At 35.4% G+C, this 22988-nt stretch overlaps 1 protein-coding gene across 2 annotated transcripts in view; it reads left to right on the top strand.

Moving 5' to 3' along the window:
* The window catches only part of RST1 (ARM repeat superfamily protein), a 334110-nt gene that overhangs the window by 221762 nt on the left and 89360 nt on the right, over nt 1-22988 (top strand). The gene's annotated exons all lie outside the window — the stretch shown is intronic.

The raw sequence follows: 22988 nt of genomic DNA, 5'->3' as shown, positions 1-22988 counted from the left end.
GTCTTTCTCAAGAATGCGAGAAATGATGTCCGCAAGGGATTCTGTCCTCACAAACCAAGAAGAAGAAGCAGCGACTCCTTCACAATTTGAAGTAAAACAATATCCAAATCCTTTTCACAAAAATATCAAATCAGCTTTTAAGCCTTATTTATATCCCAAGGGGGCCAATCCTCTTCATGGGTAACTTAAATTAAGTTATATTTTTATTCAATGTCCTTCCCTCTCACTTTTATATAAGAGGCCCTTTATATTTAACGCATAGTTACGGGACTCGGACTTGCCTCAGACTCGGAAAGGTCAAAATCCGACTCGGACTTGGACTCGGCGACCGGACTCGGCAAGGACTCGAAAAATTGAAAAACCTATGAAATTCAAAGATTTTTAAGGATTTTAAGATTGGTTCATGTATCTTTTAGTCAATTAACATCAAATACATAGTAATTGAGATAAATAGAAGCTACTTAATACACATACACAATTTTACATAGATCACGTAAGTATAAAAGCGAATTTCTGAAGGAAAAAAACTGAATAACACAATATAAAGTTATAAACTATAAAGTAATAAACATATTGTCCCTCCAATGTCAAAGACTCAAATGTCTACAATATTCATGGATTACAAATTCCATGGTATCGAATTCATAAGTTCAAAACATATATCATAATCAAAATAACAACTAGAAGACTAAGGCTAATAGTAGTTTATGTCCTCCTACGAGTGCACCTAAGATAAGTCATGTAAGACTCTAGAGCCATCCTCTCTCCCTGTGTCTCTGGCGGAGCCTGAACCTCATCCTCATCCTCATCCTCATCCTCGCCCACATAATCCTCGTCATTAGACTAGGATCCATCACTCCTAGTCTCAGGGTCCTGCACTCTATCTCCTCGCACTGTAGCCTCCTCAACTGCCATCGCTACTGCCTCAGCCTCCCTATCCACCTGATCTACCCACTCCACATCTTCATCACTGAAGATAGGATTAACCATCTTTGTGTTCCACTCTGCATGAGGATCAACATTCTCTAATACAGTTGGTGATGTATCGGTGCCAAGGATTTGTCTATGGCGAAGGCGAAGGTTGTAGTGAACAAAGACAAGATCATTTAATTTTTTCACTGCCAACCTATTGCACTTCTTTGAGTGTATGTGCTCAAATAGGCTCCAATTACGTTCGCATCCTGATGTACTAGATGGTTGGCTCAAGATGCAAATCGCAATCCTTTGTAAATTTGGCACCTTTGTGCCAAACATCTTCCACCATGCATATGAAACAAGAAAATTTTGAATCATATCAATAACTTTGAATTTATCAAATTAAAATGGTAATACCGTAATAGAATTACTATTAGAAATTAGGAATCTAGGATGTAGAATCAAAGATTTTTAGTATTTACTAGGCATCAATTCTATCCTACTTTTCTTAGACAACTCTCGTGCAAATAAGTCCCCTTGAGCTTTCTTAAACAGCTCAATCTCACGGACTATATCTGTTCCAATTGCTGATTTAGGTGACATTCTCTCTATAACATCATAGAGGCCGCTCTGCACCTCATCATCAGCCTTGAAATGTGGGCTGAATTGGTATGCTAGAATAAGTAAGTAGGCTGCTGCATGTATAGGCTTGTGGAGTAGATTGTACCAACGTCTATCAATGACATCCCATATAGGCCCATACCTATCTCGATTCCTTGCAAAAAAAAGAGTGAATGGCCTCCTTCACCCTATCCATGCCCTCTGAGGGCTTCTCTCCATCAGCAGTTCGTAGGAGAACAACAAGCAGCTTTACAAACTGCAATTATTATGAAAGTTGGAAAAGAAATAATCAGCTTTAAGTTTTTCTTTAAAAAATGAACAATAATTTATAACATAATTTCATAAACAAAATAAAGTTGAAATGAGGACAAAAAGGAAAATTACCGTCACAATATCAACAATCGGTGTCCAAAAAGAAGCCTCATCAAAAACATAATCAGCTGCAGCAATCCCTGCAGTGGTCTTTGCATATGATGATGCAATCCACTCCTCACTAAAAAACATGCGTCTCAAACCTCCCTTTGAATCAAGCAAAGATTTCAATGTGAGAAAATTGGTTGCAAATCTAGTGACCCCTAGACGAGACAACTCCTTTTGCCCATTGTGTTTCCTCATGAGGTTGAGGACCCATGTATGATTATATATGAATTTGCATACACTCCTTCCTTGCTCTATAATTGTTTTTATCCAAGGTATTTTAGTAAGATCCTCTAACATGAGGTCAATACAGTGAGCAGTGCAAGGGGTCCAAAATAAGTGAGGGTGCCTCTCCATAAGAAGCTTTCCTGCAGCAACATAATTTGCTGCATTATCTGTAACTATCTGCACCACATTCTCCTCACCCACGTCCTTTATCACTTCATCCATTACCCCACAAAGATATTCAGCATTCTTCGTTTTTCTTGAGGCATCAATTGATTAAAAAAAAATTGTGACACCTGAAGAAAAAGAAACAAATTAGTTTAATTATTAATGATGAATCATGAATCATAATTTGTAAATTCATAATTTATAAACTTAATCACTTAAGTACAAGTTCTACTTCTAAATTTATAATGTCTAAGACTCTAAGTACAATTACAGTTTACCTGATGAGGAGACAAGAAAGTTGAGGAGTGTTCTACTCCTTCTATCAGTTCAACCATCAGTCATGATGGTGCAACCCTTCCTCTTCCACACCTTATGCTGCTCCTTGATTTCAACTTCTACATCGGCCACCCTTTGGTTCAAAATAGGGCCTCCTAGCTCTTCAGCACTAGGGCTTTGAACCCCGGACCACAAACAACAACATCATCGATTCCAATTTGCCAATAAGGGGACCTAAAACAAATAGAATAAAATTTAAAGTTAAACAAATTAGTATATTATAAATAAATTTGAAAACAAAATACAAATTAAAACAAACAAAATAAGCATATTATTGTCTCTTGAAAGTTGAAAGTTGAAAGTTTGAAAACAAGAGAAGACATAAATTCAATTTTAAATAAATAAGTACCTTGCTGCATTGAATGAAATGTTGTTGTAGATGAAGAAGTCTCCAAGTGCCAATTTTGCATAATCATGTTTATCCTTGTTCCAATCCGTGCCCTCAAGCGATGGTTGTGCACCTGGAGCTATGCGTGGAGCAAACATGGAATCAAGTGTCGATCTTTGCTTACGAATGCGAGGCCCAATGGTCCCACTCGTAGAAGTAGTGGGATTCGTAGGTGGAGCAGGGGATAATGGAGAGCGAAAACTAGAAGATCCTTGTTGGGCTCCGGCTAGTTGTGCCATTTCTTCATGTTGCTTCTTTTTCAATTCTCTTTTCTCCATTTTTTCCTCTAGAAGAGCTTGCATGTCTCGCATAACATCTTGGGGTACATCTTTGCAATTTTTAGCATCACGTCTAGGTATATGTGCTAGGTGATACTTCAATCTATTTATTACTCACCCGTTATACACTACACCACAATGCCAACATGTAACAACTCCCTTTTTGTGCCCCGAGATGGCATGTTTCCAAGCCCTATCCCTTGCTATTGCACTTGGGTCTGCATTAGGGTTAAACAGAGGCCTAGTTCCACTTTCCTCACCCTGAGACATAATGTCAAAATTCAATGTGTTTGCTACTAGCTTGCTACAATATGAATGTAAACAAAATTAGAAGTAAAAAATAGTAGATAGTAGTAGACTAGTAGTAGAGAGTAGAAACCAAACAAATTTAAACAAAATGAGAAGTAAAAATACTAAAAAATACGAATGTAAAAGTTTAAAACATAGTACAAAACAAGTTAAACAACACAAAGAAATGCAACTTGTAGCTTACCTCTTCAAATTTGCACAAACAATGGAAATGCAAGTTTGTAAAAACCTCCTCCAAATGCTCTCATAAGCTCCTTTCAATGCTTTAATGCAAGCTACAAAGATGCACAAACCATTAGCAATCAATACGGGAGGGCCAACCGGTTTGCTGATTTCTCTCTCAAAACCCCAATATTCTTCTCTAACTCTTCCCTCTCTCTTGTGAGCACAAGAAAATGGTGGAATGACCTTTTTAGGTCAATAACATGTTATAAGAACCAAAAAAGTCAACATAAAACAAAACATTTTTTATTTTTTTGCCTTTTTCCTTCTTTGCTGTCGGCGAGTCTGGCAAATCCTTGGACTTGGCGAGTTGGTGTGGACTCTGCCAGGACTCGGCCGAGTCCGAGTCCAGAGGCAGATTGCCTCGAAAATTAGGACTCTGCCTCGGACTCGCAGAGTCTTGGTCTGACTCGGCGAGTCCCGTAACAATGATTTAACGCTTTATTTTAAATATTCATCTATATTGTAGTCCCTTAAAATATCTATCAAAAATAACGATAAAGTTAAATATTTAGTTAAACTTTATAAAACAATAACTTTTAATGATTTAGTTTGATATCTCTAGACTATATCGAATCTTAGGATAAACATCCATACCACCCCAACATATATTTCTAGAAAGGGCAACTTATACTATTATTGCTCATGACTGGCTTAATGAAAACAATAAATGTTGGAGAAAGTGCCTAAAAGAGCTCCAAAAACAGCAATGCTTCTTAAGCCCATTTGAACATGAAAATGCATCTAACACCTATAGTCTTCCTTAACCCCATGCATTACCCTACATGAATCTTGTGAATAGACTAATGGTCTTTGTGCCAAATTGACTTGGGATTGGGACATTGCAATTGCTAAATACAAATCACACAAATTGTATGGCCATGATAAAGAGCAGAGAGTAGGGGATGTAAAATGTGCTCCATATCTCAACGTTATGTGGAAACTTGCCTAATAGTTTTTGATGGGCACAATCAGATACCATGACAATATCAGATTTGAAGCTTGAACTCTAAGAAAATTGTAGATTTGAAAAATTGCACACACATGGAAAATCATATAAGAACCACAACCAACCACTCACATCATGCTAAGACTTAAAGATATCATAGTTACCAGTACACTAGTGTTATTTAGAAAAATAACAAAATACAAACTCTATGTTCATGTATGCACCTGCATGTTTTATAGTGATGCTATCATGGCAGGAGTTTTGCCAATGGAGATGGTCTTGGCTACGCAACCTAAGTAAACACAATGGAAATCAACAACTTAGATCATCAATAACTCTACACCGAACTAGAAACATGTAAACATCTTAACATTATTACAGATTCAAGAACTTACAATCATCTATCCAACCACCTATCGGTTTACATTTGAGGCATACATGCCTGTTTACAAACACAAATCTAGATCCATCCTCGATGCTAACCTCCAAGAGGTTATTTTTCTTAAAGTTTCCTAACTAAGAGGCAAATGCTACAAAATATACAACGTTTGCAAGCCACAAGTTGGCCAAGAAAATCACATTCACCAATGATGAAGAAAACGTATTACAAGAAATAAGTGAAGACCCAAATATGGAAGAAATCCATCATAATGATGTGAAATGTAGTGCGCACTCATAGCTATGTTGGCCACAATGTCAAGAACATCACACAATGAGCCAAATAGGATCGAACATTAGGGAAATGGATCACAAGATTGGAAAGCTCCAATTAGCCATGAAACATGAAGAACAAATAGGTCTAAGCAAGAATCCATTAGATATCAACTGTGAATAAAGGTATCTTGATGTGAACCTAGACATAGATTCCACATGATGTCTAGCAGATGAGCAACCATGGAGGATTGCCACTAAAATCATACAAAATTACTATTAGGAACAAGCTAAGAATAAACTGAAATGAAATGTTTCTGGTAGATGCAAGATTGTCATGAAACCCAAGATGCCCCTACATCAGACACTCAAAGTTATTGAAAATTGAGCCTCTCACTTTGATGTTGCAAGAAGAAATTCACAACGGAGCACCACTAGGCTTCATTTCGACCTTTGGTTTCCCTATCCAAATGGTCAAGAATATTAACCTACTAATAAAACATCTCTACCCTTTCCAATCTGATTCCCTTATCATTTGCACTGAAAATAACTTTTACCCCTTGTCATCTTCCTCTTCTCATAACTGATCATTCTCTTCCATTAGTCCATCAGCAACCACGATGTGAATAACTTCTCACTTCACCACCTTGATCCTTCATCTACACTTCCTCTTTTATCATCATGACATTTGCCTATAATTTTGTCTTCATCTTTACCCTTGGTATGCCCATCATCCTACTTAAATACTTGTTCCTGCCAAAGGAATATCACTTCTTTTTCCATACTTGCACTAGGACAAATGCAATAACAACTTTGTTTGCAAAAGCAACTTGATTAGTATCAATAACATTCATGAAATTCTTGTCTTGTCTCTGACACCCCGTACCTTCTAACTAGAACATCTCAATATGCAACTTTCTTGTAATAATTTGATTATTATCACAAATAAAAACTCTTTCAATCTGATGAACAACAATTTTATCGACATCAATATCCTCACCATTAGTAGTTCACTCTTTAACTTGTCCAACGTGGTCATTAGATTCCATGAACTGAAATAAGAAACCCATCCTCAACCTCAACAACAACTTTATCATCAACCATACTAACTTGTCTTCAAGAATTTCTTTGACACTTGATGATGTCAAAAGTCACAAGTGTGCTTACCATTTCAAGTTTTATCTCCTTTACTGCTGCAACCCTTGCTTGTCTCTTCCTCATTTGAATGCTTTTTGGATAGGCCATGCAATCCACTTCTTAATTGGTAAGTGACACTTCTCCATCTCCAACCTCTTTTTTTCCATGATTACTGAACTCTTATAAAAAAAAATCCTCCCAACAATTATATCTCTCTAGCATTGAGACCAATCAATGCATTTTTGTTTTTGTGCCTCATCTTATTTTTGACGTCTTCCATCATTTTCTCTAACCCTTTAGGGTTTATCTTCCTCTGCGACATCTCTCTCTTCCCTTAGTGCAACGATCTGGGGTTAGCGATCTAGCTGCAAGTATTCGATTGGTTCTCACTTGGCGATTTGTTGATAATACTTGCAACTTGCCTCTGTTCGGGGATCGATTCACCCACGAGATGCCTCATTTGAAGGTAGCATTTTCCGTTGCACCAAAAGCTTAAACTATTAATGCTCGATACAAATGGTGAGACATACCCGGATCCACGACACAAATCTCCAAGGAGGTGCTGACCACCAAGTCAACACTCAACAATCTGTCCCTCAACGCTGACTGAGCCTTTAGGTCCAATTGAAGGGAGACTCAAACCTGTAAACCAAGGGCTGTGCTACTAATTGAAGGTAGCATTTGCTGTTGCACCAAAAGCTCGAACTGTTAACGCTCAACGCAAATGCTGAGACTTACTTGGATCCATGGCACAAATCTCCAAGGAAGTGCTGACCACCAAGTCAACACTCAACATTATCCACCTATGCCATCCTAGATCCACACTCTGTTACTCGACAACAAATTCATCTAGGTTTTAGCAAGCTTAGGAACATGGATACATCACCAGAGGAACACAACCTTGTTGTGATGCCAAATTGATGTAGTCATGGCAAGAGTTTCCACAATGGAGATGGTCCCGAGTCTTGACCATGCAGCTCAAGTTGAAACAGCAAAAATAAAAAACTTAGACCATCAATAACTCAACAATGAACTAGAAACATGCAAAATATCTTCGCATTCTCATAGATTGCAGAATTTGCAATCACTTGCTCAACAACATGCCAGTTTACATTCAAGGCACAAATGCTTGATTACAAACAAAAATTTAGATCCATCCTCAATGCTAATCTCCAAGAGGTTTTCCTCCTTGTTGGTTCCCAAAACCGCAGATTGGAAATCCAAGAGCCTGCCACTTCTCCTATAGGACTTCTCAATCAGTTCTGGCCAACGAATGGGAATACTTCTTGATTTCCCTGCACTTTAGGCTCCGCTACACCTAGGCGGGTAGACCTTCTCCTCGAACTTGATTACTTGGTTCAGAGCTTTTCTAAAGCGAATTTAAATTTTGAGAGTTCTCTGACTGGCAAAAATCCTCAAACTCAATCAAAATGAAACTGGATGTTGGATAATAGTTGTATGTTTTGTATAAGGTTTTAAAAATGTATTTGATGCTTGTAGAAGGAATATATAGATTTTTTGACTTCAATAATAGAAAGACTAGTGCCTCTGCTCATCTAGGTGATAGAGTCAACTTCAGTGAATTATCATGTACAACTTCATAATGTTTTACACACTTTACTGCCAACAATCAAATAATCAAGATGTGACAGATCAATTATTACGCAATCTTTAAATTAGTGCAGATTGAATTTTAACTCCTCTAGGAGACAAACTGGACACAGATACGGAAACAGTTAAATATTTCACAGTATCTATGATGATCGAATTTAAATGCTAAATCACCTTGTCCACTTATTCGATATTTAATTTGTATACAGAATTTCAAAAAATAATTACAAAGGACGACTCGTCTGCGGTTTAAAATTTAAACTTTAAATCTCCACGACTTTAATAATAAACAAAAAACATTTTATTTTATTATTAAAATAAAATAATGGAATTTATATTACAAAATCATAATGAGCCCCTTATTCCTCCATACAATAAATAAATAAAAAATACTTCTTCAAAATGTATATAAAATGTTCTAATCTTTCTTATGAATTTTCAAGTAAAAGAAACTCCTATTTATAAGAGGGAAAAAGGATGAAAGGTTGCCTCTAAGAAACATACCGCTCCATAATAAATAACTGCTTGATAATTATATTAGCGCAGGCTTTTAAACTTAGTTTATAATATAATTCTAAATTTGTTTCGAGTCTGGAAACCCAAATGTTTAATTTTCGAGCACTCTTTTATTATCGAGTGAGCATAATCGGATTCCTCGTGTTTTATAACAGATGTAGACATCACTCGTACACCGTGGAATAGTTTCAAAGTCACATATACTCCATCAAAGTATTATCAGGACAGTGCCATCTGCGAATTATTGCCGTGTAACATTGTTGTAATTCATTTTGCAATCAACTTCATACTTTATCTTCAATTTGGGGCTCTTTATTTCCTCATCCTCAGCGATAAATTTATTGGACACTTGTATAGTCTCCAAACAAATATCATTAGAACTATAATCGGCAATTAAATGTTCTTCTTTCAGTTCAATACTAGCCATATTTAATCATGACCATGAGTGAGGTATCAGGCATCTTCAATTTAATATTGTTCCTTGCCAAAATAAGATCGCACTCTACCGATCATTCAACACAGGACTAAAACTATTGCTTACTCTATCATTGGGCTTCAAAGAAGATCACATATGCATCAAATGTTGGTTTGGTTCAATCTGTCAGGCACTGAACTTTTACTGACGTGGATGAGAGCCAAATGAAATCTTTTGGAAAATTGTATTTTCGATATTTGAGACTCATGTTTCTATCTGGAATGAGGTTTCATACCATGTCGTCAGTGCTCATTCTTCATGTTTTGTTCTCAGCATATTTTTTATTGCTGGCCGAGTACTCCACTGTCGATGCTTTGCATTCAGAATTTTATTGCTATTGACACATGCTCCATTTGATAACTTTGAAGGCGTTTATTTTTATTTTTATTTAATACAGTTCTTTGTCCCGCATATACGGATTTTGTATCACCTTTTACCGTTGTTATGTGACTTGCATTTCAAGGTTCTTACACATGTATTTAAATTTGTTAAGAAACCAATTTGAACTTGAAATGCTGCATTTTGGCCTCCTCGATTGTTTGCAGGTTCACGTGATGTCATCAGTTGCTATTTTATTCTACAAACTCACACATACACACATATGTATAAATCTGCAAGGATATTTATATTATGGGCTCTGTTTAAATTCTGTGAAACCTCATTAATGGACAAGCTGAAAAGTATGCTTAACTCATCATCCAGATCAAATCTCTTACTAGCAAAATGATCTTCCAGGTTTTAGTTTAGTCAGCATTGTAATGATAAAAAGATGAAATATGATATAAAGATGGGTAAAAAAGGGATCTAAATGGAGTCTTTAATTCTGGAAATTTGGGCTCCATCACTCTTGAAAGGTACCTAAGAAACAAATGCTACAATATATACAATGTTCACAAGCAACAAATCAATTAAGAAAGATCATATTCTCCAATGATGAAGAAAATGTATTACGACAAATACGTCAGGACCCAAATCTAAAAGAAATTGATTATAAGAATATAAAATGAAGCACAACCATAGAAATGTGGCCACGAGTTGAGGAACATCTCATGATGAGCTAAATAGGATCGTACATCTGGGAAATGGATTGCAAGATTGGAATGGTCCAACTAGCCCTGAAACATGAAGAATAAATAGCTCTGAGCAAGAAGCCGACAAATCTCAACTGCAAAGAAATGGATCTTAAATGTGAACCCAAACATAGATTCCACATGATATTTAGAACATGCCATTAGGTCTACAAGGCCACATGAGCTGACAAACAAACATGGAGAAATGTCAGTAAAATCATAGACACTGACTAATAGGAACTAACCAAGATCAAACTCTAAGGAAATCTTTTTGGTTGATGCAAGATTGCAATGAAATACAAGATGCTCTTACACCAAGTAATATGTTAGGAATAACACTACATCGTAGGAAAAGAGTGAAATTCAAATGCACAAATTAAAAATGAGTACACTAGGTACCCTTTATTACATTCATTCACAATTGGAGTTCTTGGCATTCATAATCTACAATTATAGTACAAATGACCTCTCAAAATAATCACTAAATTGGTCATCTAACACTTGTTGTGGAATAAATGCACCCACTATTTGTGGCCATGATGCTCATGTGCAATTCATAAGTTTGATGTACTATTGCACCATGATCTTATTTCTTGTGGTACAAATCCACTAAATAGAACATTATTTTCCAAATAGGGGAGCTCTCACAATACAAGGGAAGGATAATGGCTAGAAAATAACTTCATTATGACTTACGACCAACCTTCAAAAGAGGCACACATGTTGACATTATTTGATGTGTGAGGGGATGTTGTAATAACCCTGGGTGGTTACAGCTCAGACAATCACCCAATGCCTTACAAATCAATGGATTTGATATTTTTTCAAACACTTGGCAAGCATTTTCCAATACCAGCTAGTGCTACTGAATATATAAGAAAATTTCTCTACACTAAATTGATTAACAAACTATGTATTTCCAGGTAGAGATCTTTTATATTTAGCTCTAACTCATTACAAAATCTACTAGCTAAATTATGATATTGATTTTATTGTTCAACTGTAATGAGCTTTGCTGACTCTCAAACAATCTGTGTTGAAGAATTGATTTCTTTTTTTTGTTTTTGAGGTTTCGCAATTTTTGATATTACAATATAGCAACAAAATAGAAGATATTGCAATAATAAGTTCCACTTAAAGATTTGGATATTACATAGGGGATATACGGCTGAAAATTCCAGATTTTAATATCAATTTAGATATTACGTATTTTTACAAAATACCAACAACCTAGTTGATAAAGTATCCCTTATTACCTAAATCAACAATACCCAGAAAAATTTGAAGTTACAATCCATGAACTTAAATGTCTTGAAACCCTGTGTCATGAAAACTAGCAGCAACAAAATATTTTTTCAACAAATAAATGCAACTACAGATGTGAAAAACGCCTCTCCCAAAGTGTAGATAGAAAATAACGCCTAGTAGCAAATATAAATGGGTGCTCATGCCAACTCCAAATTAAGCAGCACACAATTTGATATAACAATTGTTGTGAATCCCTTCACAACTTCCAGAACAACCTCCAACAACAAGAAAAAATTAAACTTCTCCTTAGCAACAATTAATATAATAGGAGAAATGACAAATTGTATACCTCAACACAACTTGCCAAGCAATCTCGGAATAATTCTCATAGCTGAATCTACAATACTTTAGCTGTAGATCCCAAGCCCCTATACTTTAGCGAGGGCACTGAATTTGAGAACTTCAAGAAAACATCACAAAGATGATAGAGCAAAATAAGATAATCAAGTGATCGAATGTTTGTCTTATCAAATGGGCTCATATTTATAATCTCCTAATGGAACAAGTTTCCCAAAAGAACTCCACTTAAGAAGTTTCCTGTACCCAACATTAAAATATAATAAAGTGACATTATAATATATTTTATTAATTGCTTCTAGCTCTCAAAAATGACCTTTTCCACCATAACATAATATTCTAATACACAAGCTCACTGTTTCTTGTGCCCATGATTTAAAACATATCAACCTGATTTTAATGAGCTATAACACTGAGGTCACCAACATACAATAGCAAAAAATATAACAAACTCAGCATACTTAAATGAATAATAATAATAATTCACCTGACTTGCGGAAACAATTGAAGAAGCATTAGAATCAAAATCTGACAACACTAGAGTGATCCCGATGAAGAAAGATGATGAATGAACTTGATGGGGTGACTTACTATAAATAGATGCTCCCTTCAAGATTCTTGGAGGCCAAACAAAAAGTTCAAAATAAAAACTAAGAGCATCACTCAAATCCTCCAAGTCAATTGAGCTTATTGGAACCAACAATTTGACTTACTATAAATAGTAAGTCCCTCAAATAGAGCCAAAACACACCATAGGCTGCTGGAAAGCCTATAACTCCACAACTGAGACCCTCAAATCCTACTGTTAGTTCACGAGGGTTGCGATGGTGAATTGAGCAAGCCAACTATAGGAACCTCCTAAAAATGGGGGCATTACAGTTCTCCCTCCCTAAGATTGCTTCTCCCCAAGCAATCCCAAAGTGAAATGAACATCATAGTCCACCTAGATCCCAAAGGTAGAACTGCGTACTATCCCTACTGTGTAGAAGAGACTTTTGGAGCATCAACACCCAAATAATTGATATCAATGACATAATCATCTGGAAACTTACTATAGGTGCTAATGGCAGTAGCAACTCATTAGAACTCAATCCAATTGAAATACCAACTCTGTCAACATTTGAGTGCCTATCAAACTGACACACACACCCAATTGCATTGTGGAGAGGATGATGACCATAAGTACTTGAATTACTATCACCAACTCCAACCTTTGATAAACCGTCTTGGGTGTGTGGATATGGCAAGTGGTCTTACTTGTAGTTGCCGATCCCATTTGCAATAGATGGTGCTAACCCATCCCATAATTGATGGTATCAAATTGGAGCCAACCCACACCGACGCGAAACCCAATCGTCTACTTGTGGGTCAAGAGAAAAGTGATGAGCACTCCTAATAGTGTGATGCCAATAAAAACTCTTAATCTTTGTCAAGTGCTCATCAATATCAAATTGGGAATCAGAAGACGATTCCAATCTTTGACTCCGAACTACCAGTTGGGTAGGATCTTGGGCAACTCTCTCAGCAAACCCAATGATAAGATCCTTGTGGGGAAGCATTATAGACAAAGTCTCTACAATCTTTTCCACCAACCTCTGAATAGCACGAGAGCTTTGGATGAGAGTACCCTTAGACAATCTATATGAATCCACCTGTACATCTGAACTCTCCAAAAGTTACTCCGTGGAAGACTCTGTGTAGTAGAAATTATATGTGGAAGTATCAACCTGCTCCCTTGTGACCTACAACTAATTCCTCAAAAAACGTGGCACTGCCAGCTGCATGAGATGAAGAAATAGATTCACTTCCAGCAGAAGGAAGCAAATCACAATGAGAGCTTATCTCTACTGATGCTCTCACTTCCTCCATACCTAGTGCACCCATATCTTGGACAGATGTGAATGCCACATCATCACATCCCTAATCCCCAACTGTGGAAGTAGACTCACCACCAACTACAACAATATGCAATTGATACCACTATAATGAGCTTTGTTGGTTCTCAAGCAATTTGTGTTGAAGAATTGATTTTTTTTTTGTTTTTGATGTTTTGCAAATTTTGACACAACAATATAGCAACAAAATAGAAGATATTGCAATGATAATTTTAATTCAATTATTTGGATATTTCATAGGGAATATACAATTGAAAATTCCAGATTTTAATATCAATTTAGATGCTGAGTATTTTTTACAAAATAACAACCCAGTTGATAAAATATCCCCTACTATTTAAATCAACTAGACTAAAAAAAAAATAGAAGTTACAATCCATGGACTTACAAGACATGTTTTGAAACCTTTTGAAATGAAGACTACTAGCAACGAAATAATTCTTCAACAAACAAATACAACTATATATATGGAAAATGCTGCTCCAAAAGTTCAAATAGAAAATAATGCCTAGCAGCAAACATAGATGGGTGCTCAAGCCAACTCCAAATTAACCAGCACACAATTTGATATATAAATAATTCTCTTGAATCCCATCACAAATTCTAGAAGAACCTCAAGCACAATTTGCCAAGTAGTCTCCAAATAATTCTTAGAATCGAATCTACAATACTTTAGCAAGGGCACAACAAATGAGAACTTCAGGAAAACGTCACAAAGACGATAAATCAAAATAAGATAATCAAATGATTGAATTCTTGTCTCATCAAATGGGCTCATATTTATAATCTCTAAATGACACAAGTTTCCCAAATGAACTCCACTTAAGAAGCTTCCTCCATAGAACTGTTACTAAAATTTTGCACACTTTTAAAATTTTAGTATGAAGGCAAAAATGCATAACTGTTATTCATTGTGTGCCAAGAGAAGATAAATGTCCTTGTAATATTCATTTTTTGAATATACAACCGATATGTACAATCTGATATTTACATAGAATGAAATGAATATAAAATGTTGGAAATGAAAATCTCACACAAGCCGTGAGTCTGACTACTGCTTCTATACATATTGAAAATAAGAAAAAACATAGCACAAGGAAGTAGAGTCAGAGGTAACCAGTCATTGCCTTTCAGCCTTTGACTGGTTATGTGATCTTTGTTGCCGCTCCTGGTCTAGCTCTCTATTTGATAGCTCCGTGATGTTCGTTCTCCTGCATGGGAAAAATGGGGTTAGATCTTAAAAGATCTAAGCAATGACTGGTTATTACCAACTATGTACCCACACATGCTATATATTTCCTATTCTGAATACATATAAAAACAATAGAATGAATTCTAAGTGCTTTAATCCAAAAAAAATCAGAAAATATAATGTTAAAAGGGACATATTATTCCTGATATGAAACCTTTCATTATAATCAAGCGTAAGCATGTTGATCTCAAAAATAGTGCTCTAAATGTTCAGATGCAAATCACAGAAAGATAGTTTATGAGTGTCACGAGCCCGTGCTCGAACCTCATAAAGTGTTCTTTCAAATATTATGGAATGAGATAATTCAGCATTCAGGGGGTTGTTTCAGAATATGATAAGATTTTATATAACTTGCTGCAGGAAGGTTTAATGTGGAAAACATAAAAGGCTTTACTTCTGAGTAAAGGTGGTTATCAAGGACCTGCAAAGAAAGAGATATACCTTTGGGTCTTATGATTATAAAAAAAAGGAGAATATTGTCAATGCTTTGTCCACAAGTGCAGAGGAAAGATACTAAATATGGATCCACGGTATGATTGATATTGTGAAAAGCAAACAGATACTTACAGCTTGATGCATTCCCATATGAAGTGAAATGTGGAGTAAATCTGATTGACAGGAAAACTTACAAAGATATTAAGCAAGAGTCAGCTGAAAATGCGCGATCATAAGGATTTACATGGAGGACTCTACTCGAGAATGGAGATTCTATAGTTGAAGACAGTGGGTATCCTAAAACAAAACTGCAAAAGGAACTTACCAGTATATTGGAAAAGAATTCAGCATCAAGGAATAACAATTTTTATAACATTCATGATATAGATTAAAGAAGTTATCTGTGCTACTATCATGACTCTGCATATAAAAGGTGGCATGAACCCTTATGCTGGAAATATGGAAAGCATTGTATTGGCAGCCTTGCATGCACACCATCTGTACAATGAGCATAGGAAAGGGAAATTTCATATATAAAAAAATAATAATAATAAGAAAGCCCGAATCTATGGAAAAGAGCAAAAGCTTGTGAGGAGAGCAATCAGCAAGAGCAAGATGAGATAGAAAATACCTGAGATTCATTCTATTCCCTTCGAACACCACATTTCCAAACAAACAACAGAAAATACTTCTCATGGCATCAGCAAAAAAAAAAGGCAACAGTAAAACCCTTCAAAAAAGCTCCAGCAAATATAACGATGGCTATCAATGAGAAATACATCATGAAATTACATAGAGGAAACCCCACTCGGGTTTTGGATAGAGAGTAATATGGAATAACTTTCACAGAAAAAAAAACCCATATGTCAACATTTCGAATTGAAGTGTATAGGAACAACATACCTCTCAAAATTCAGTAATGGCGGCCATGATCAGGAGACCCAGCAAAACATGCACAAAAAACCCCATAAAATGCATGGAAAAGGTGGCATTTTTTCTTCCAACTCAAAGCTTTCAGTTAAAGCTTCCTTCAATGCCTCCAAAAGAAACACATGGCAGCCGTAGTGCAGAGAGTGATCCACATTTTGAACCAAAGAAATAGAGGAAAAAGCGGGAAAAAACGTGCCCAGGAAATAAAGATAAAACTCCAGCAAGTTCTATCCTTTCAGCTCCAAACTCTCCTTCCATGGCGGCTAAAGATAAAGCTCCAGCAAAGACAGCAGAGGTCATGGGATAAATCTTCATGAAAGTGCCCAAAAAATTTTCAGTCCTGAGCTCATACAATTGCCAAAGAGCCCTTTTTTCTCTCACAATTCGGTGGCCCAGCAAGAAGATGAATGATCTAATCAACAAGTAGTCAAAAATACAGAGAAAAAGGATGAAAAAGCGCATAGGAGGGCTCTGGTTTTCCTCTCAAACCCTCGTTTTCTTCATAGTGGCAGCTCTCTTCATTTCACAAGTGCAAGAAGACCAAATGAAAGGTATAACATGCTTTTAGGGTTTGAAATACCCTATATCCAATGTTCATGTCCAGGAAGGGGCTCTTGCCTTGTGTTTAAATTTCCCAATATTGCAAGCTTTGACGCCCATGTTATGGGTTTGTGATGTTAAAAAAAAGAAGCAAATACAACTTTTCTTACCCTTATCTCAACACTCAGTGTTTTTAATTATTGCAAAGTATTTGTCTTTTTTTAATTTTTTAAAAAGGTTTCAAATTAAATATTTTTCCTTGCAATAGTATTTTATTGTAATATAATTTATTTTTGTTATTTTAATAAATATCAATTATTCGAATAGAATATTAAGTGATTAGTTATTATCACTTAATATTTTATATAAAATAATTATTATTTATTAAAATAAAAAAGAATAAATTATATTATAATAAATTATCATTTAATAAATATTAAATGCTTTATATTTTATTTTCGAAATATAAATCATTTAATAAATATTATTTTGCAAAGAAATAAATCATGGTTACCAGGAGACCCGTCTCCCCCCTAAAAGTCGCATCTCAGAGACTTTTCGCATCTCCGGAGACCTCAAAAAAGGTTGTGATTGAAGTCTCCAGAAGTCTCCTCGTCTCCTAATCCAAAAAGTGAAGTCTCTCCGAAGTCTCCAGGTAAAATATAAATGTAAAATACCATATTAAATAATTTTATATATTTTAGCCCTCATTTTAATGTTTTTAATACAAAAATTAAGACCACTGACAATTTAAATGATTAAATCATTTAAAATATTTTATTTAATAAATTAATAACTTTAAAAACATTAGAAACACTTTAAAAAAATTATTTTTATTCAACAATTTAAATGATTAAATCATTTAAAATATTTTTGGAGAGATGATTTTTTGGAGAGTATGATAGCTGAAGACCTTGAGCAGGATGATCACAACCTTGTGGAGTAGATGATAGTACCATCGACATACTAATACTAGATATATTTCTGTTTTTTGTTTATTGTACAAAGTGTTCATTTTTGTTTGCATATCAGCAATTCAGCATCAAACTATACTTTTTTCAATTTAAAATTTGAATATGTAATGATAATCTCAGCAATTATCAATCTGATATGATGGTGATCATATGCAATATTCGAAAAACAAATATGTCTATAAGATACAATATTGTGATCATGTGAGTTTTGAAATCTTTGACTCTATGAGTCTATTTTAATTTTTAATGTGACATTACTATTATTATTTACTTTAGTCTTACAGTATTACTATTTTCAAATTTTGTATTAGACTCTTTAAACTATTAAAAAAAAATTTAAAAAAAAAATTGCCTCCAAGTACCCCCGTCTCCTATTTGAAAAATTGACGTACCGGTACCAGTACCAGTACCAGTACCAGAGTCCTCGAAGTCTCCCCGTCTCCCGTGACCTTGAAATAAATATTTAATTTTCTTTTAAAAGGTTAAAAGATAGATATTTTGCAAAACATTATGACTAAGTGTTGAGTCATAAAGGTGAGGATTTTTTCTTTAAAGAGGAGTTATTGCATTTTGGAGACTTTTTGGGAGTCTGCTTGGAGATAATGAATGCATTTATGAGGGGCAGTTATGATGATATTATCAGATCATGCCTTTTGGGCCATTTTGTACACCTTTTGAAGTTTTTTAGAAGACTCAAGTTTGGCCTTAAGGTCTTAATCCGACCCAACATTTATGGCTTTCAAAATGCAGTTGGATGGAGAGTGCATAAGTATGAGTCGAAGGCTCATTTTGTGAGAGGTTCTTTTTCTTCTCTACTTTGCTGTTTTTGTAAGTTTTTAGACTACTTGACAGGAGTAGAGACCTTTTTGTAACCCATTATTCAAAGAGATATACGGATTTGCAGCACTTTTGGACAAGAATTTCAGCTTGTGCCTTCTCTTTTTCTATGTTTGTGTGTCATGTCGATGCCTTCTACAGGATTGTTTCAGTCTTTTGCAGGTTGAAAGTTGTGTTATAGAGCAGTTTTGGATTGTGAGTAATTTATCCTCCTTTTAGAAACTGTTATTTTAGCCCTTCTTTTTAGTTATTAATGCAAGGATTCTGATTATTGAGTTGTGGAAAGGAGCTTCCTTTTTACTGTTTCTATTATGTGTTGGTTATCTATTAGATCTTAGAGATACTTTTTGGTGCATCACCCTTAGGGTTTAGATTTTTTTTTTTGTTATCCTTCTACCCTTTTTCCTCCATCAAAAAGATCAGTTTCAGGTAGTATAGAGTGATTTACCAGATAGGGAGCCGGCCTAGAACCTGAAGATTCATTCTAGCCATAGTTTACCCACAACCTTGGAATGTTTCCATGTTACTCAAAAAAGTTAAGTTTTCTGCAAACTTAATAGGGTGCAATTTTGGTAGATAACAAGAACATTAAAATATAATAATGTGCTATTATAATATAATTTATTAATTGCTTTTGGCTCCCAACAATGACCTTTTCAACCATAACATAATATTATGATACACAAGGCCACTATTTCTTGTTCCCACGATTAAAACTTTTCAACTCGGTTCCAATGAGCTATAATACTGAGGTGACCAACATACAACACCAAGAAAAATAGCAACCTCAACATAGTTGGATAATAATAATAATTCATTCGTCTTGCGAAAACAATTGAATAAGCATCAGAAACAAAATTTGACAACACCAAAATGATGCTGATGAAGAAAAACAATGAATGAACCTAGCAGGGTGATTTATCATAAATAGACACTCCCTCCAAGATTCTTGGAGCCCAAACCAGAATCCCAGAATAAAAATTGAGAGCATCACACAACTCTTCTAAGTGAACTGAGCTTATTGGAACCAACAGTTTGACTTACTATAAATAGTAAGTCCCTCAAACAGAGCCAAAACACACTACAGGCTGCTGGAAATCCTATAACTCCACAAATGAGACCCTCAAATCCTATTGTTAGCTCTTGAGAATCATGATGGCGAATTGACCAAGCCAACTACAGGAACCTGCTAAAAATGGGGACATTACATGAGCAAGGAATAATTTCCTCTACCATTTATTGTGTTTGCATAATCATAGTTTGCACATTACAATTTACTAATTTATAATAGTTAAACATAAAACTTGATAGAAATGCAATCACAGGTGTGAATGGAGTTTGAACTGCCCCAACTTGAGCTCCAACTTCCACGTGATTCTCCACAATTCCAATAGGCATCCACGCAAGGGTAGAATATATATAAGCTGCCAATGAAATTGAATGCAGCCCCTAGACTGTGCTACACTGGCCTTCTAACAACAATGTGGCCTCTTAAGGTTTAAATGCAAGCCAATATTTGTTAATGGTGGCCTCCCCAAATATGTTCACAGGTAAATGCAAGCTTGTACGATTGATCGTTGGCCCTCCAACTTGAATCGAAGGCTGCTGAAATTGAACATAGGCTTCCCTAGTATCACTGCAGGTCTGCAAATTAGATTCGGCCTTCCAAAGACAGACAAACGCTGCTCAGAATCACTGAATGGAAGCCTCCATATACAATTGAACCCCTAGAAGTAATCGTCCAGCCAAATGCAGTATAGTATCAATGCCTGATAGATAGAGTTGACATTGAAAATAAAGATCCAGTTACCAGATAGCAATGATAAAGTCACATCAATTTGAAGTGGTAAATAGTACCCAAAAATTTACAGCAAACACCAATTTAGCTCTGAATTAAACTCACCAATACAACAGACAATAACACCGCTCACTTAGATATATAATCTCAAATTCTCCAACCCCAATCAGCTTCCCAGACACATTATATAATAGTAGGGAAAATTCCACAATTCAACTTAAACAATTCATCAAAATATAGTCGACTATACCTCGGCAATGGAAAGCACCAACGAGCTTCAAACCCTTATACTTCAGCAAGGGCACATAAACCAACAACTTCAAAAATACTTACTAGACCACAAAAGCAAATAGGTAATTGGATGCGTTTCTCATTAAATGGGTCTCATATTTATAATCTCCAAATGGCACAAGTTTTCTAAACGTAACTCCACTTAAGAGGCTTCCTCAACACAACATCATTTCATAACATTTAAATATAATAAGTGGCATATAATAATGTAGACATAATAATTTATTCAATAAATATGAAACAGTACAGTAAATAGCTCCATCCACTACAACCAATAACCAACTGCTAATCCACCATCTGCACTGCCAAATATGGCAACTGCCCGAAAGTGACTTAAAATAGTAAGTCCACAACTGAGATCCCCAAATCATTGTGTCAGGTCACGAGGATCGCTATAATGAACTGACTCAATCAAAAGTAGAACTCACCAAAATGGGGATATTATAGATGTTTCTGCTAGGGTTCTAGGAGTTCTATATGAATTGAAACTCCAATCTTCATTTCATAACTTGACATAGCACAATTTGTAAGCATGAAGTGCTATTGCACCATGATGTGATTGCTTGTGGTATAAGACCACAAAATGAAAAATTCAAATTCAAAGAGGGAACCTCCCATAATAAAGGGGAAGGATAATGGCCAGAGAATAACTTTATTTTGATTGATAATCAATCTTCCAAAGATGTGCACATATTGACATAACCTGATGTGAGAGGGGATGTTTGGGCTAGGTTTCGAGGAATTCTAAATCAATTGAAACAGCAACCTTACTTTCCAAGAGGACAAAAGAGGTATTGAACAAAAGTGACACTTAACATTTTCCTTTGCTATATGAATTAAAAATTTATATTAGATTAAACATAGTTAACCTAGGATTCACTGTTTAAATGCAAATAAAGGCTAATCTTCTTGAACTAATATACCCGATAGGCTCTATGTGATGCTGATTGACAATTCAAACATTCTTATCACACATATTGTTTAGCCTTCAGTTTCACAAGATCTTTACCCCAATATTTGCATCAATGACATTATTTTTTATTTTTCATTTTCAGATTGGTATTCAGAGGCTCAAGAGACAGTCTAAAATCAAGTCATTCATCTCTTTTTCCATCACCAAAATGACAATTTTGACAGGAAATCCTGCTCAGCGAATTCCCTTTTATGTTTTTCAACATTATTAGTCATCATATCTACCCCTACCACAACTCAAATCAGGATTAACTATCCTGGATCATCTTGTCTACATCCATGTCTCTGTATTTTTTCTTCACAAAATTGGAAATGCTTATAGCACCTAGAAAACCTTCAGAAAACTTGGATTAGGCTCACACAAAGAAGAGGGCCAAAGCAATGCAACCAAATAAAAGGGACAATGGAAACAAAGATAGGAAAAAATAAGAAAGATGAATATAGCTGTCATCTTTTAAAGAGATTTGACAAGATCCACTATTGCTTGTACTTGCATTATTACACTGAAGAAAAGTGACACTGCATATTTTTATTGTAAAGAGTGTTTGCACATTCTCCCACTAATTCAATCTAAATGTCATCTCCAAATTAAATAGAGATTTGGCTAATCCCTGCAGTGGATAGATAGTTGACAAAACTACTGCTTTCTTTTCAGCTATGTTGTAAGTAGTTGGAGTCTTCATTTGGATTCTTTACAAAGGCCTTCTGGATTGAAACTTTTTTGTTTGATCTGTTGGTCATTGCATTTATCTCTAATTGGGATTCAAACTCCACAAATAAATGCCTTAACCTTAGAGAGGTAGCTAGTTTCAGCTCTTCACTAGCACAATTGCTTCTACCTTGTTGTTTGTTCTTCTTGGTAAATAGATCAAAGATGCTTATCAAAAATCGTTTCACAATCACAAAGAAGCTACACAATTTACACAATACTAGGGTTCTCCTTTGAAGCTGCACCAGAATTTAGCTTGATCTGATCCTTGGGCGGGGAAATAAATAAAGCGATATGAGACAAGGATCATGATCTCTTGAGTCACTACCGTGTGTGTTTCATAATATTATTTAGATTGTATTATATGTTTTTCTAATTTTACATCATTTTCGAAATCCTGCTTGGTCTATTTATGACTAATTTCTAGCTGTAGGAGAATCTATGCAACGAGATGGTTCTTGA

The sequence above is a fragment of the Cupressus sempervirens genome, chromosome 1 (genome assembly GCF_028749045.1).
Source record: "Cupressus sempervirens isolate cs-2001-9-10 chromosome 1, ASM2874904v1, whole genome shotgun sequence".
Lineage (NCBI taxonomy): Eukaryota > Viridiplantae > Streptophyta > Pinopsida > Cupressales > Cupressaceae > Cupressus > Cupressus sempervirens.
Note: the sequence above shows the minus strand (reverse complement) of the source record. Positions and strands in the feature narration are given on the sequence as shown.